Source organism: Natator depressus, chromosome 7 (assembly GCF_965152275.1).
Source record: "Natator depressus isolate rNatDep1 chromosome 7, rNatDep2.hap1, whole genome shotgun sequence".
NCBI lineage: Eukaryota > Metazoa > Chordata > Testudines > Cheloniidae > Natator > Natator depressus.
This window is the reverse complement of record NC_134240.1, coordinates 34,677,872-34,691,241: the sequence shown is the minus strand read 5'-3', so window position 1 is coordinate 34,691,241 and position 13,370 is coordinate 34,677,872. Positions and strand designations below refer to the sequence as shown.

The window sequence follows — 13,370 nt, the reverse complement described above, 5'->3', positions numbered from 1 at the left end:
GGCCAACCAAGGCCATCCCACCGGTCTTTAGTTGTCATGTAGAGATACCCTTGGTGAACTAGGCTCCCTAAGAGATTGCTTAGTTTGCTTAAGAGCCTTTGATGAGGGACTTTGTCAAAGGCTTTCTTAAAGTCCAAGTACACTATATCCATTGGAGCATCCTTGTCCTCGTGTTTCTTTGACTCCCTCAAAGAATTCTAATAGATCAGTGAAGTATGATTTGTCTTCATAAAAGCCGACCTCTTCAGACAGTTATGGTAAACTGGGACATCCTACCTAGTTTACTAAGGAGGCTACTAAAGAGGTTGTGCTGCCAGGAAGGAGGCTGTCAAAGTTAGATGCACTGAGATCTCTAGGATTTCCTACAGTTTATGGGGCATCTCTATAGTAAATGGGCCCTAAAACCCTTTAAGGGATGACTTGGCAACTTTGTGGGGTGAGCCTTGCAGAGATACTAAGCAAAATTATTTCTCATTAGATTATTCTGTGGAAGGGAGTGGATTCTTTAGGTCTACATTTACATCTGTTCGTATTTTTGCTTTAGATGCACCATTTCTCATCTAACACAGGTTGTTTTCAGGAATTGCTTTTCTTCACATAAGAAAAAGACATGGGCCTGACTCTAATCCTACTTAAACCACTGTAAATCAGAAGTAATGTCAAATTAAAAAAAAAATCTCCTCTTTTGTGGAAAAACAGTTGTCAGCTCTTCAGTGCTGAAGGATAGGAGATTGCACTGTAAAGAAGGCAGGTATCCAAAGGAATTCACCACATGGGAAGACTCAAAGCCTCATACAGTATTCATAATGTATCACACACTTGTCTCATCTATTTCAGGCTGCTGTGTTTTGCATAGATGACTCATATGCTGAAGCAGTTACACTTGTTCTGTCCTTAGGAATATAAATGGTGTAGTGAGACATTCTGGCATTAGTATATGTAATTTTGTGTTTATCTAATTTTACTGCTTTTGTGCCAGTTCCATGATTGTGCTTTAAATACTCAAAAGGTGCAACAGGACTTTTACCTTTGTATTCAAGCAAGTAAGTTATAAAGTGCAAGATTTAACCTACTCTGTAATATGTGTTTTGCTCCGAACACTGCATATATTATACTTTTTTTAAAAAAAGAGAGAGAGAGATTAACTAAGGGGGGGGGTGGGACAGGTCTCTTTTTTTCTTTTACTGAATAAAGATTTTTTTTTTAATTTTTTTGGAGCCAGGTTTTGGCACACTCTGCATTTGGCCAGAAAACAGGTGCGCATTAACACATCAAAAGCACTATTGCAGTGTGTTCAATTTCTGGCCAGCTTCTGCCTCACACATCTTTATGTGCAGGTATATGTCACAGCAGGAGTAATCTATTAAGGAGGGGAAGGGATGAGGCTGGGCACAAGATGTCTTAAAATACACTAACTACACCCGCTTACAGTTAGTCTTCACCTTGAAATGTTGCTACAGCACCATGTGAGGACAACATGGGGAACAACCCACGGTGAGTTTTGAAAGAGCCAGAACTAAAGTGGAATAATTTCACTCTACTCTACTTCCTCCATCTGTCAGGAATGTATGTATATGCGTCTCACAGCCAAATTAGCTCCCTTACCTTCACTTTCCTGCAAAGATTTAGCGGTGTAAAATTCGGGTTCTTATTGCTAGAAGTACCATTGTAAGGGCTCAGGCTTTAACCTCAATCCAGTGCAGTTATTTTAGTAGTAGTAGAAGTATTTTTAAATCCAGAGCTACTGATGATTATAGCATCAAAAGTGCTTTATAGACGGGACCAGAAACACTTGTACAGGGAGAAGAGGTAAAGTGGCATAAAAAGATTGTTAGAGTCAAAGAAAATAGAGGGCAAAGAAGCAAGTAATTATTCCTGCCAAGTTTTTATTGTGAGGGGATAACAAAGAGATGCTGTAAAGAAGGAAGGGAAAGATGAATAGGACTCAGAGCAGTGGTTTCCACACTATTGACCATGGAGCCCTCTTTGGGGGATATCCAGAACACTCACAACACTTTCCCTGGGGAAGGAGGGTGATTAGGAAAGCTTGTGTCAGTGATCCTCTCTCATCTGTAGAACCTGAAAGGTTGGAGAACCCCAAACGGCATTGCTTGGCACTCTGTAAATGCCTAAGAAAGTCAGACATGGGGTGTAAAAGCGAAAGAGCATGTCTTAAGGGGGAACTCTGAAGAGACAGAATATATTCATAGGAATGAGCTGCCAGACTGGAAATATGTCACATGAACAATCCTCCAACCCAACAGCTAAAAACATCAGAAAGGGACCCAGAAATTAAAAAAAAAAAAATTTGCAAGGTGGTGACATCCATAGCAAATCTTAATAATCTTTACTGACAGCTCCTCTTGGAGCTGCAATTTAATATACATCTACACAATGAACAAACTAAGAGGGGATGACTAGGATCCATGCAAACCACAGTCCAGGAGGTTGGGTCAGTGAAGGAAATGTCATACATCCAGATTATGGTTCTTCCAGCCAATGGAGTGCTGGGGTGCAGAATGCCTGGGGCATCTGAGTGGGGGGTGGAATGAGGTGTGGTGCCTCCTAGGATTGCTGGGGGAGGGTGGAGAGTTTTCTACTCTTGTACAAAAGTTGTAGCTTGTACTGACTGGTACTCTAGCTAGAGTGCAACTCACTTTGACGTGCCCCCGTTAGGATATGCAGCAGCCCTCTAGTAATGCTAGGCTACCCCCCAATCTTCCCCATGCTCTCCCAAGCAGCTGCATTATGTCTGCCTCTTGTTCCCATGAAGTGCCCATGAAGGGGAAGCCATATTTTGGCTTGTATTGCATAAATACTGATAAACAACCTGGCAAAATCCACTTAGGCTAAGAAGTCAATTGATGGACTGGAACACTGCCCTACTCTCCACTCTTTCTGCTTTGCAGAAGTTGCTGCAAAGCTAAAGACAGGGATGGGGGAGAAATTCAAGCATAGAGACAAAGTCACAGTGAGGAAATTGTCCTTAAGCCCCCTAACCAGCTAGTAACTTATTCCCTCCTTTTTGTCTATGGTGAGCAAGGCCTACAAAGGATAATAACTTTAGAACATCAGATTTTAGAAACCTTTAGAAAAATATCTATTTGTGCAAGTAAAGGTTGCTCCTGTAATTACGTGGGAGATGATCAAGCTGTTTCTGATCTTGGCTACATTACAGGTACAATCTTTACGTTAAGCTGAACTATACTTGAACAAGTGCTTCAGTGCTCTAGGAACACAGGTTTCTTCTTCAGTGTTGGACATGAATATCTTCTGCTTTTTCTACTTTCTTCTGGACTTAACCTATGCACTGGGCTATTGGAAGAAATTCTTGCTCTCCCACGTCTTGCTCTACCAGTACCATAGTACTGTTTGCTTTGATGGAATATAGTTTGGTATTCATGGCTCTAAAAACCATTGAGACTTCACTACCACAGAGCAACTGGTAGTGCCTTATCTGTCTTCTGATTCACTGGAGTTCTGTCTTTGGACAATGGAATAGATCCTTCTCATTGTGATAATTCCAAAGCTGTCTTCAGTCCTGTCACCAAGGACTGCACAGTAATACCAACCACAGGAGATGCTGAGAAAGCTCATTACATGTCATAAATAGAAGCACTGGGATTATCATGAATAAACTAAACCATAAATACCACCAGTTCCATACTGCTCACACTTTATGAATGGAAACTCCCTCTGTTGCTGAATATCAGATCAAGTATTTAGTAAGCTATAAAACACGAAGAATTCTTTTGTTTGGGCAGTACAAATCCATAGATAGACAAGCACTACCAAGATATCAGTGCATGGTCAAATATGAAGTGCTTTTTGGTGAAGAGCTCACTTGTTCTGATGATTATTAAATACATTAATACATTAATACATTAAATACATTAAATAGAAATAAAGGGTATGAAATATGCCATAAACAGTAGGTAAAAAATACTTAAGGTGTGGTGTTACGTCTTTTAGCTGCCAAGACACAAATTCATGCTTTCAGGTTCTTGTGTTTTTCTTGCAACATCTAAAGCAAAGTTATATCCTATGAAAAGAACAATATCCTGACCTTTCAGGGGATGGGCTTGGTGATCTACTAGGTCTCTTCTATCTCGAACTTCTGTGAGTTTAGCATCAGTTACATCATCAGCTGCTTCAGGGGGAAACTTTGAACTCAGATTTAGCAAATACTTGAATGAGGGAATAATGTTTTGACCCTTTTAGTTTTTAAATGTGTTTATTTGTACTTAAAAGTGTATGTATGACAGTTGCTTCTTGCACAGAACAGCTACTGAAGTCAAGAAGAGAGCGCAGCATAAACTTAACACTTGTTAAGTTGGCCACAGTGTGGCTCTTCTAACATTTAATGTAACTATAGGAAATGCGTACTGTACACTACAGCCCTAATCCTACAAACCTGCACATCCATCACTTTACCCCCATGAATAAAGTGTTGACAGGACTGGGATCTGGCAAGTCAGTGCGGGATCTGTTTGTGTACTTGAGGCAAACATAGATCCATATTCTGTTACTTGATTTGGGATTGCCAGTCTTTTCCCCCCTGCCCCAAACATTTCTGTTCTTCTTTAAAAGAGAGTTCTTCATTTGTAATTAATTTAAATTAAACCCTTTTGTAAAATGTATGTGTATCAGTGCCGTAATAATCAGGGTATGTTTGGCATTACATAGGAAATCAGGATCTAATCCTGCAAGGTGCTGAGTGCCCTCCACTCCCAAAGAAGTCAGTGAGAGCTAGTGGTGTTGAGCAGCTCAACTCTAAGATTCTGAGTAAATTTTTAAAAAGTTTTGTTCCCCCCGTATCAGCCCAACCATAAATTGACTAATCTGGGAAATAAAAAAGACAAATTTGTATTTATCTCACTGGAAAACATACGTTGTATTTTCTGCTATTTAAAGCCAAGGGGTCAGGGAGGGAGTTATCTGCAGTGACATGTACTGAAATATATGTTGATTGTGAAAATAGAAAGATGGAAAATACAGCGTACCTTGCCAATTATGTGCCATGACTAACATTACTTCACATCTCTATAGAGATCATAATTCATAGCTAGTAAAATGGAGAGCAGAACTCATCCTCTGACTACTTATCTCGGTCTGCCTTTTTGAGAGCAAGAGAGCGCGCACGGGCTTGATTCTTAAAGTAGCATGTGTAATTAATTTTAAAAGGCAGCTTTAAAAATTAAAGTATGACCATTTTTCCAGTTAAGGGCCTAAACCTGGGTGCTGAGAGCTCCCAATAATTCTGCTGACTTGAAATGAAGTTGAGGATGCCAAATTAAAAATTCTTAGCTCACAGGTTTAAAGAAATAGGGTGAATTGTATTTAAAAAGGTAAGCAGAAAATATTTCCCATCTTCAGAGGCTTTAGTTATTGCCCATTTATCAGTCTACATTTTATGATGTTTCATCAACACAGATTAATAATATGAAATTCTGAAATGGGATACAAACAGGTATATTCCATTTCAAAAGCAAATTCTATTTTAAGCGTATAAAATAGTTACTCAAGGCACGAATATTGTAAAATCAGACCTATCATTCGGTATTTCAGAAGATATGGATCGTCCCTTTTATATATCTTCACTTCTTATACGACATTGTGTCAAAATGTGTTTTATGTAGTCATATTTTCTTTCAGAAAAACCCTATATAGTGACCCTGCAATAGGCATTTAGTTATTCTACGTTCTAATGTAATGTAATCTTTTTGTTTCTCTAAAACATGTACTCACAAGATACATTTGAAGGCAGGTATGAGAGCCTTCTGATGTGAATTCCAACTAATGTGACCTTGGGGCAATGTTTTTATCTTACTGTGATAGTCACAGCCTAGAAAGATTGACTCTTTGGCATAAAGCAACATGCTGGTTTTTAGATATATTATGCCAGATTTTCAGCCTCACCTCTGTTTTTGCAGGAACAGTTTTTTGTCTGTGAATAACTAAGCCTGCATTACTGCATATGCAAATACTATACATATGCTAAAATATAGTGGCAGGAGATGAAAATCCAGCACATAAATGCAAGTCCTCATCCCACGGAGGAAAATGGTAAAATTCCCATTAACTTCACTGGGATCTGTATTTGGCCCTTTCAGTATATCTTGGGGGCTCATGAGTGCCAGTGGTTCAAAATATATAGTATTTGTCAATCTCTAATCAATCACTGGTTGCATTTGGAAAAAGTAAGGTCTGTATTGTATTAACGGCACAATACCAAACAGAAACCTTTTGCTAAGATGGCAGCCTTGCCTGTTTGTTTCCTTGGGCAGATATCTTCTCTCTGACTATAAAAACTAATTTAATTTTAACCTACTTTCCTTCTGCAAATCATTTTATTGTGATCTCCTAGGCCTGATATTTGCTCTTTGGAATTCAAAAAATCAAAAATTTTAAAGCCTGTCCCATGAAATTACCCTGGAATTGAATACCAAAAAATGTTGGTCCGAAGACGTGATAGAAAAATAATTCTGATGAAATGATATAATTGAAAATGCATTTCTAATCTGAAAAGTGACTAAAGATGGTCATTTTTTTTACTGGACAGATGTGTGTTTACTGCAAGTCAGATCTGTACACATTAGTGACAAAATAAGTGTTACTACGTTTTTCTCCTGCTACCTCAGGTATGGGAAAATGAGCTGGATTCTTTTCACTTTTGTGCATCTGCAAGACAATTGTCTTCTAAATTCCAATTACAAGGCTAGCTAGTTACACTGCAAGCCCATGGAAGATAGGAGGGTTACACTGGTATTACAGAGGGCATAATTTGGCCTTCAGAATATTTGTCATTCATGGGGAAGTGTGAGAATGGAAGACTCCACTTTTACTCAGACCACTCCAAGAAGTTTCTCTCCCATTACTATCATGAGACTATGTGGAATGTAAATCACTCAGTGAACAAGAAAGAGTTAAGGATATTGCTGGAAGAGAAGCATGGTCTGTTGGTCTGAGAATGTAAGTAGGTAGGAGCTAATAACTCCTAACACCTTGTCCCCTCTATGAACCTGCATAGAGCACTTAACTTCTCTGACTGAGATTCTCCCTAAGTTAAAAGTATTGCACAAAGTGCAAATCAGTGCTGAATTTGGCCAATTGTAATGCACATGGGCCAGATTCTGTTCACGTCATTCACATGGGTAGTCCCTTTGACTTCAGTTGCACTACTCACATGAGTAGTATGTGCAGGATAAAGGTCTGTGGAACGTAACTTTCCACATTATAGCGAGCCTCCCTCCCCCCACCCCATGCCCACACACACTGAGACTGCACATACATTCCCCAAAATGAGTCCTCATTTGTTGAGCTCTGCCAGTGGTACCAATGTTGTCAGCTGTAGCGTAAGCAGGACTCAGCTATTTATCAGTCTCTTCTAATCATCCCTGCCTACTAAAGCTGCACTATTGACTGTACTAGCAGTCAATCCAAGGTCCCATTTTTGCTAGCATAGGCAAGGCGAAGAGGATTGTCCATCACGATGGAAGTTATGGACACAATGAGTTAATTTAGCAATGTTTGGCAGATGTGTCACTCAGGATATTCTTGCTTTTGTTGTATAATGTACGTCTTCATTATTTTTAGGTTTTTTAACATTCAAATCTGCAGTGAGATCCTTTTGTTTAAAGTTGACGTTTTTAGTCTCAGGCACATGCATGGCAATAGTGTCTCGTGTTTTCTGGGTAATCGGATCATCGTGTCCTCTCTCCAAAGGTTGTGTTCAATGTTTTTCATAGGCAATGTCTCAGTGAGGGGAGTCTCCACAGACTTGCCTTGAAATTACTTTTAGTTTTGCTGTGTCACGTTATGGCAGAGTCATAGGGTCTTAATAGACTTGTGTTGAAGTTCTTCCTGTTTAATGTCTGTCACAGGATCTTCAAAGACCTTCACTGAAGTTGGTTTTAGTTTTGCCAGGTTTCTATTGACTTGCATTGAATTTGCTTTCAACTTTGTCTTGTCACATTGCAAAGGCACAACTGTATCACAGTGTCATTAAGGTAATCAGAAACAGAAACATCTTTTTCCTTGTGTCTTGCATCATCACATCAGCTTGATACTGTCGTATTCTGGGTGCAGTTAATCGCCACAGGAATTAGGACTCAGGACTCAGTTATTTGAGAGATTAACACTCTGTTCGTGTCCTGTCATAGCTATGGCAATTAGCAGGTTCACGTTTGCTCTGTGCATGGTATTACACCCTCTGGGTTGGTCTGCTGAGTATTCAGTGGAAACCCCTCAGGGTTGAATTTGCTCTTTCGGAGTTCCATGAGAGCCCAAATTGGAGCTTCATGTTGTTGCAAAAGACGCATCTGCATGGTCAGGCCTTTGGATCCTTTCTGACACTTCATTTGAATAGATGTGAGCAGAATCCTTGGGCTGTCTTAGTCTGAAGACTTTATGGCTTTGATGATGGAAAGTCCCAAAATGCTGAAGTGTGGACACCATTATGCATTTGTTAATTTTAAAAACACTCATAATTGAATCACCACATCACCTGCACTGTTATTGACATTATCATTACCAAGTGTTATGACCAGATATCCATATTCAAATGTCAGTAAAGTCTTGCTCTTGAAGGACAAACTACTGTATACTGTATAATACTAGAAATGAAATATATGCAGTAAATGGGATGAAGACTCACTGTGAATATATTTGGGAACCCAGTACCTGAACAGAAATATGCCATGTTGATAGTGAATAAATTTAAGTGGTCACTAGCTATAATCCTTTGTCCAAAACTATCTTTGAAAAACAGATTAGCAAAGTTATATGTGACTTCTCCAAAAAAGTTTACAAATAATAATATCTAGCTCTTATGTGGTGCTTTTCATTCATAGATCTCAATGATCTTAACAGAGGAGGTCAAAATCTTTATCCCTATTTTATAGATGGATAAAGTGAATCAGAGAGAAGGGGACATGACTTGCCCAGTGTTACCCAGCAGATCAATGGCAGAGTTAGGATTAGAACCCAGATTTCCTGAGTCACAGTCCAGAATCAACAAAAGAAAGAAAATTAAACTTGTATCAGTTTGGTTACACTTGCACAATATCAGAATTCAGACTACCAAGTAAAGACAAAAGTAATAAAATAATGATATCCCAGGATTCAGATTGATAACAAAACTGTATCTGATGTCATAGAAAGATAGGGCTGGAGGCGACCCCAAAAGATCATCTACTCCATCCCCATGCACTGAAGCAGTATCAAATATACTTAGACCATATCTGACAGGTGTTTGTCTATTCTGTTCTTAATGGGGATTCCACAACTTCCCTTGATAGCCCATTCTAGTACTTAACAGTATTTATAGTTAGGAAGTTTTTCCTAATCTCTAACCTAAATCTCCCTTGCTGCAGTTTAAGATGATTATTTCTTGTCCCACCTATACATATGGAGGGCAGTTGATTACATCCTCTTTATAATAGCCCTTAATATATTTGAAGACCTCACAAGGTCCCCTCTCTCTCTTCTTTTCTCAAGATTAAACATATCCAGTTTTTTTAAGCTTTCCTTATAGGTAAGGTTTTCTAAACCTTTTATCACTTTCGTTGCTCTCCTCTGGACTGTTTCCAATTTCTCCACATCTTTCTTAAAGCTTGGTACCCAAAACCGAACATAATAATCCATTCGAACCTTACCAGCACTGAGTAGAGTGGAACAATTACCTCCCATGTCTTACTCCTCTTAATACACTCCAGCATGATATTAGCCTCTTTCACCACTGCATCACATTGTTGACTCTCATCCACTATAACCCCCAGATCCTTCTCAGCAGTACTACTGACTAGCCAGTCATACACATTTTGTATTTGTGCATTTAATTTTTCCTTCCTAAGTGCAGTACTTTGCACTTGTCTTTACTGAAGTTCATCTTGTTGATTTCAGACCAATTTGTCAAGGTCATTTTGAATTCTAATCCTTTCCTCCAAAGTGATTGCAATTCCTCCCTGCATGGTGTCATCTACAAATGTTATAAGTATACTCTCCACCCCATTATTCAAGTCATTAATGAAAATATTGAACCGTAACCATTGATGACTACTTGAGTATGGTCTTTCAACCAGTTGTTCACCCACCTTATAGTATTTTCATCTAGATGACATTTCTCTAATTTTCTTGTGAAAATGTTGTGTGATAATATGTCAAACGCCTTACTAAAATCAAGATATATCACTGCTTCCCCACATTAGTTAGGCCAGTACCCCGTCAAAGAAGGAACTTACGTTGGTTTATTATTATTTGTTCTTGACAAATCCATGTTGGCTATCGCCCTATTATCCTCTAGATGCACAGTAATTGATTGTTCAATAATTTGTTCCAGTATCTTTCCAGATATTGAAGTTAGGGTGACTAGATCTATAGTTCCTGAGGTCTTCTTTGTTTCCCTTTTTTAAAGATAGGTACTGTGTATAGAACAGTCTAGGATGCATGACTATGCAGTTGTCAAGGTAACCTATTATCATAGATTTACACACACAACTCCAGTTAGCATAGGAGTTGTATGGCTGAATCCGCACAGACTGATAGAATTTCTTTTGGGGTACTTTGTATAGTATTAGTACACATATACGCCAATGTTGTAATCATTGAATGACGCATTTCAACAAGTTACATTACAGTCTTTTTGAATTTGCATCCTAATCTTAGCACAGGCACCACAATGCCACTTTAAAGTCACATGGCACTCAACTAATAGAGAAAGCAGAATGATGTCATGCAGTCAGATGATTTTATTGCAAATTGCAGTTGTGGGATCCTGCCTACTTCCAAGATAACAATCTTAAAGATTCAACCATACTGAGAAACATCATCAGTGTTCACACATTAACTAATATTTTAGTACCTTTTACACTTATAGCATTCTAATGGCAATCTGGAGTAATCGTGTGAAAGGAATAAGAAAGTAGAGATCTACAGCTACTACTCATATAGAAAAATATAGTAGTGAAAAATATTTTGAAGTTTAATATTCATTTGCATTGTAATTAGTGCATTGGTTACCATATGGGAGATATTTTAGGTTTAACATTTCATATTGCATGTGTCATTCCTGTCCCCACTGCCAGTATTTATGATAACAAATCTGAGACTTTCTCTTTTATCTTATCTTAGTTGTGGGCATTAAATCTGGCCTTTGTATTTACTAGGTATAGGATTTGCCCTTCTTAACACAGTGAAATATTAGCTTAGATTATTGTAAATTGTAGTTCCTACTCGTTCTTTACAGGGCTTGGGGAGATGGAAAGAACAGTTGATAAAGGGGAATGGAAAACAGTGAGCAGCTTAGAGAATCCTAGGAACTGAATGATTTTTTCCCCATCTTCTTATAAAATGATATTGTCTGAATCAAATGTGCAAGGGTTTCCACACATGCTGTTACAGACAAGAAACAGAGAAGAACACAAATGGTTACACTAATGTTATTTGCAAAAAGAAAAGGAGTACTTTTGGCACCTTAGAGACTAACCAATTTATTTGAGCATAAGCTTTCGTGATGCTCAAATAAATTGGTTAGTCTCTAAGGTGCCACAAGTACTCCTTCTCTTTTTGCAAATACAGACTAACACGGCTGTTACTCTGAAACCTGTCACTAATGTTATTAATATTTAGTGGCACCCAATAGACCCACTATTTTTCAGTGAGTTAACTCAGCCATAACAGTTTGCACTGAAATCAGACTTGCCATTAAAGATCCCAAGGGTGTACTCCTGAGCTCCAAAAAAGCTGCTTTTTTGCATGGGATTGATTGTCTTTCTTATGCACCTTGCTAGCAAGATGCATATAGTGTATTTTGAAATGCAAGTGTAAACATTGTTTAAAGTGAGTTTTGTTCATTATGGTCCACATTCAATCCTGGTATAAGTTCTGATGGAGCTACACCAGGGATGAGTTTGGCCTGATATGTTTGAATACACCTATCTATGTAAACATTATAATGGGTAATTAGGTATGAGGTAACACTTCAAAGATGGATCAAATCCACTTCCTTTAATATTGACTTTCTTTAAAAGTACCTAAATATAGCCTACTAGCTAAATCAATTTTGAAAAAAACTGATAGTGTTACCCAACATACCACAATAACTCTGCATGTTTGTTGCTCTTGGGCACACACATTTTCTTTTTACAGATATATATGTAACTGTTAGATTAGAGTGGTCCAATCCTACCAGCCTTCCAAGCAGACCTATGGTTGAGGTCAGTCAGACACATGCCTGCATAAATCAGTGGCCAGAATGAGCCAACTCTATCGAAGCAGTTACAGTCTTCCAGTGTAACGGACACAATTTGAGAAGTATTCACTAATGTTGTATGCCCCAGTCTTTGGGTGACCAATCTGAGACATAGTGCTGGATTTCAGAGGTGTTCAGAGCCCAATGACCTTCAATAAAAAATCTTCAGACTTTTCCCTGTTTTTGTTCTTGCATAAAACCATGAGCACTGGAAATCACACACACCTACATTTGAGTAATTCTAAAACATGTACTTAAACCTGCCTAAGTGAGGAACTTCAGCTATATAGATGCCAATGCTGCATTCTTTGTGTACCAATCCCAATGACTTTGATAGGTATCTTGGGTGCACAAGGAATGCCATACTGGTATTATAGTTAGGCCATATCCTGCCCTGGTCCACCTGCCCTGGCTGGATTAAGACAAAGTGGGGCCTGAATCCAATCCAACCAAAGGGCTTTGCAATGAACCAAAGGCCCTGCACAACAAATCAAAGAGCCCAATACTCCTGGTGTAAAAGTGCCCCTGGCACTCTTGGCTCCTTGCCTTGCCAATGCTACATCTTGCTTCCCAAGTCGCACAGAATACCTTAGCTCTCTATTATGACAGTGTTCCCTCCTGAATCTAAACTCATTGGGTCCCTGGGCACTGTCACAGTCCAAGGCATAGAACCCCAGATCTGTGGATTCTACTGTCGAACATGGAACTCATAATGGTATCAGTGACCATTTTAAATTGGGAATTGAAAGGAGACTATGGCCCTTAAGGCTGAAATTTTATCCTTAACTCTTCTCACTGTTCCCAAGTATGGCATGATCAACAAACACAAAGAAGCCCTCAGGTGCCATAAGTTCTGCAATACTAGGTCTGAAGACAGTGTTTCCCCCTTCCTTAGAAATTTCCTCACATCTAAATTTGTATTTTTATTGCTGCTATTTGAGTGCAATTTTAAAATGTAGCTTCAGCTGTTAGTACAAAAAAGCCCACCATGTGTGATTGAGAGAGATGAGCCCAAATTGGAAAATCAGATTAGAACCCCTTTGACTGTGGATGTGGTTCAGACTTGAATGCCCAGATATTAACTGCATCTAAGGTTTGGGTTGGGTTGAATTCTAAACTG

General features: G+C 38.8%; 1 protein-coding gene across 1 annotated transcript in view; it reads right to left on the bottom strand.

Moving 5' to 3' along the window:
* Positions 1 to 13,370, bottom strand: part of WNT7A (Wnt family member 7A) — a 48,671-nt gene that overhangs the window by 31,788 nt on the left and 3,513 nt on the right. The window lies entirely within an intron of this gene.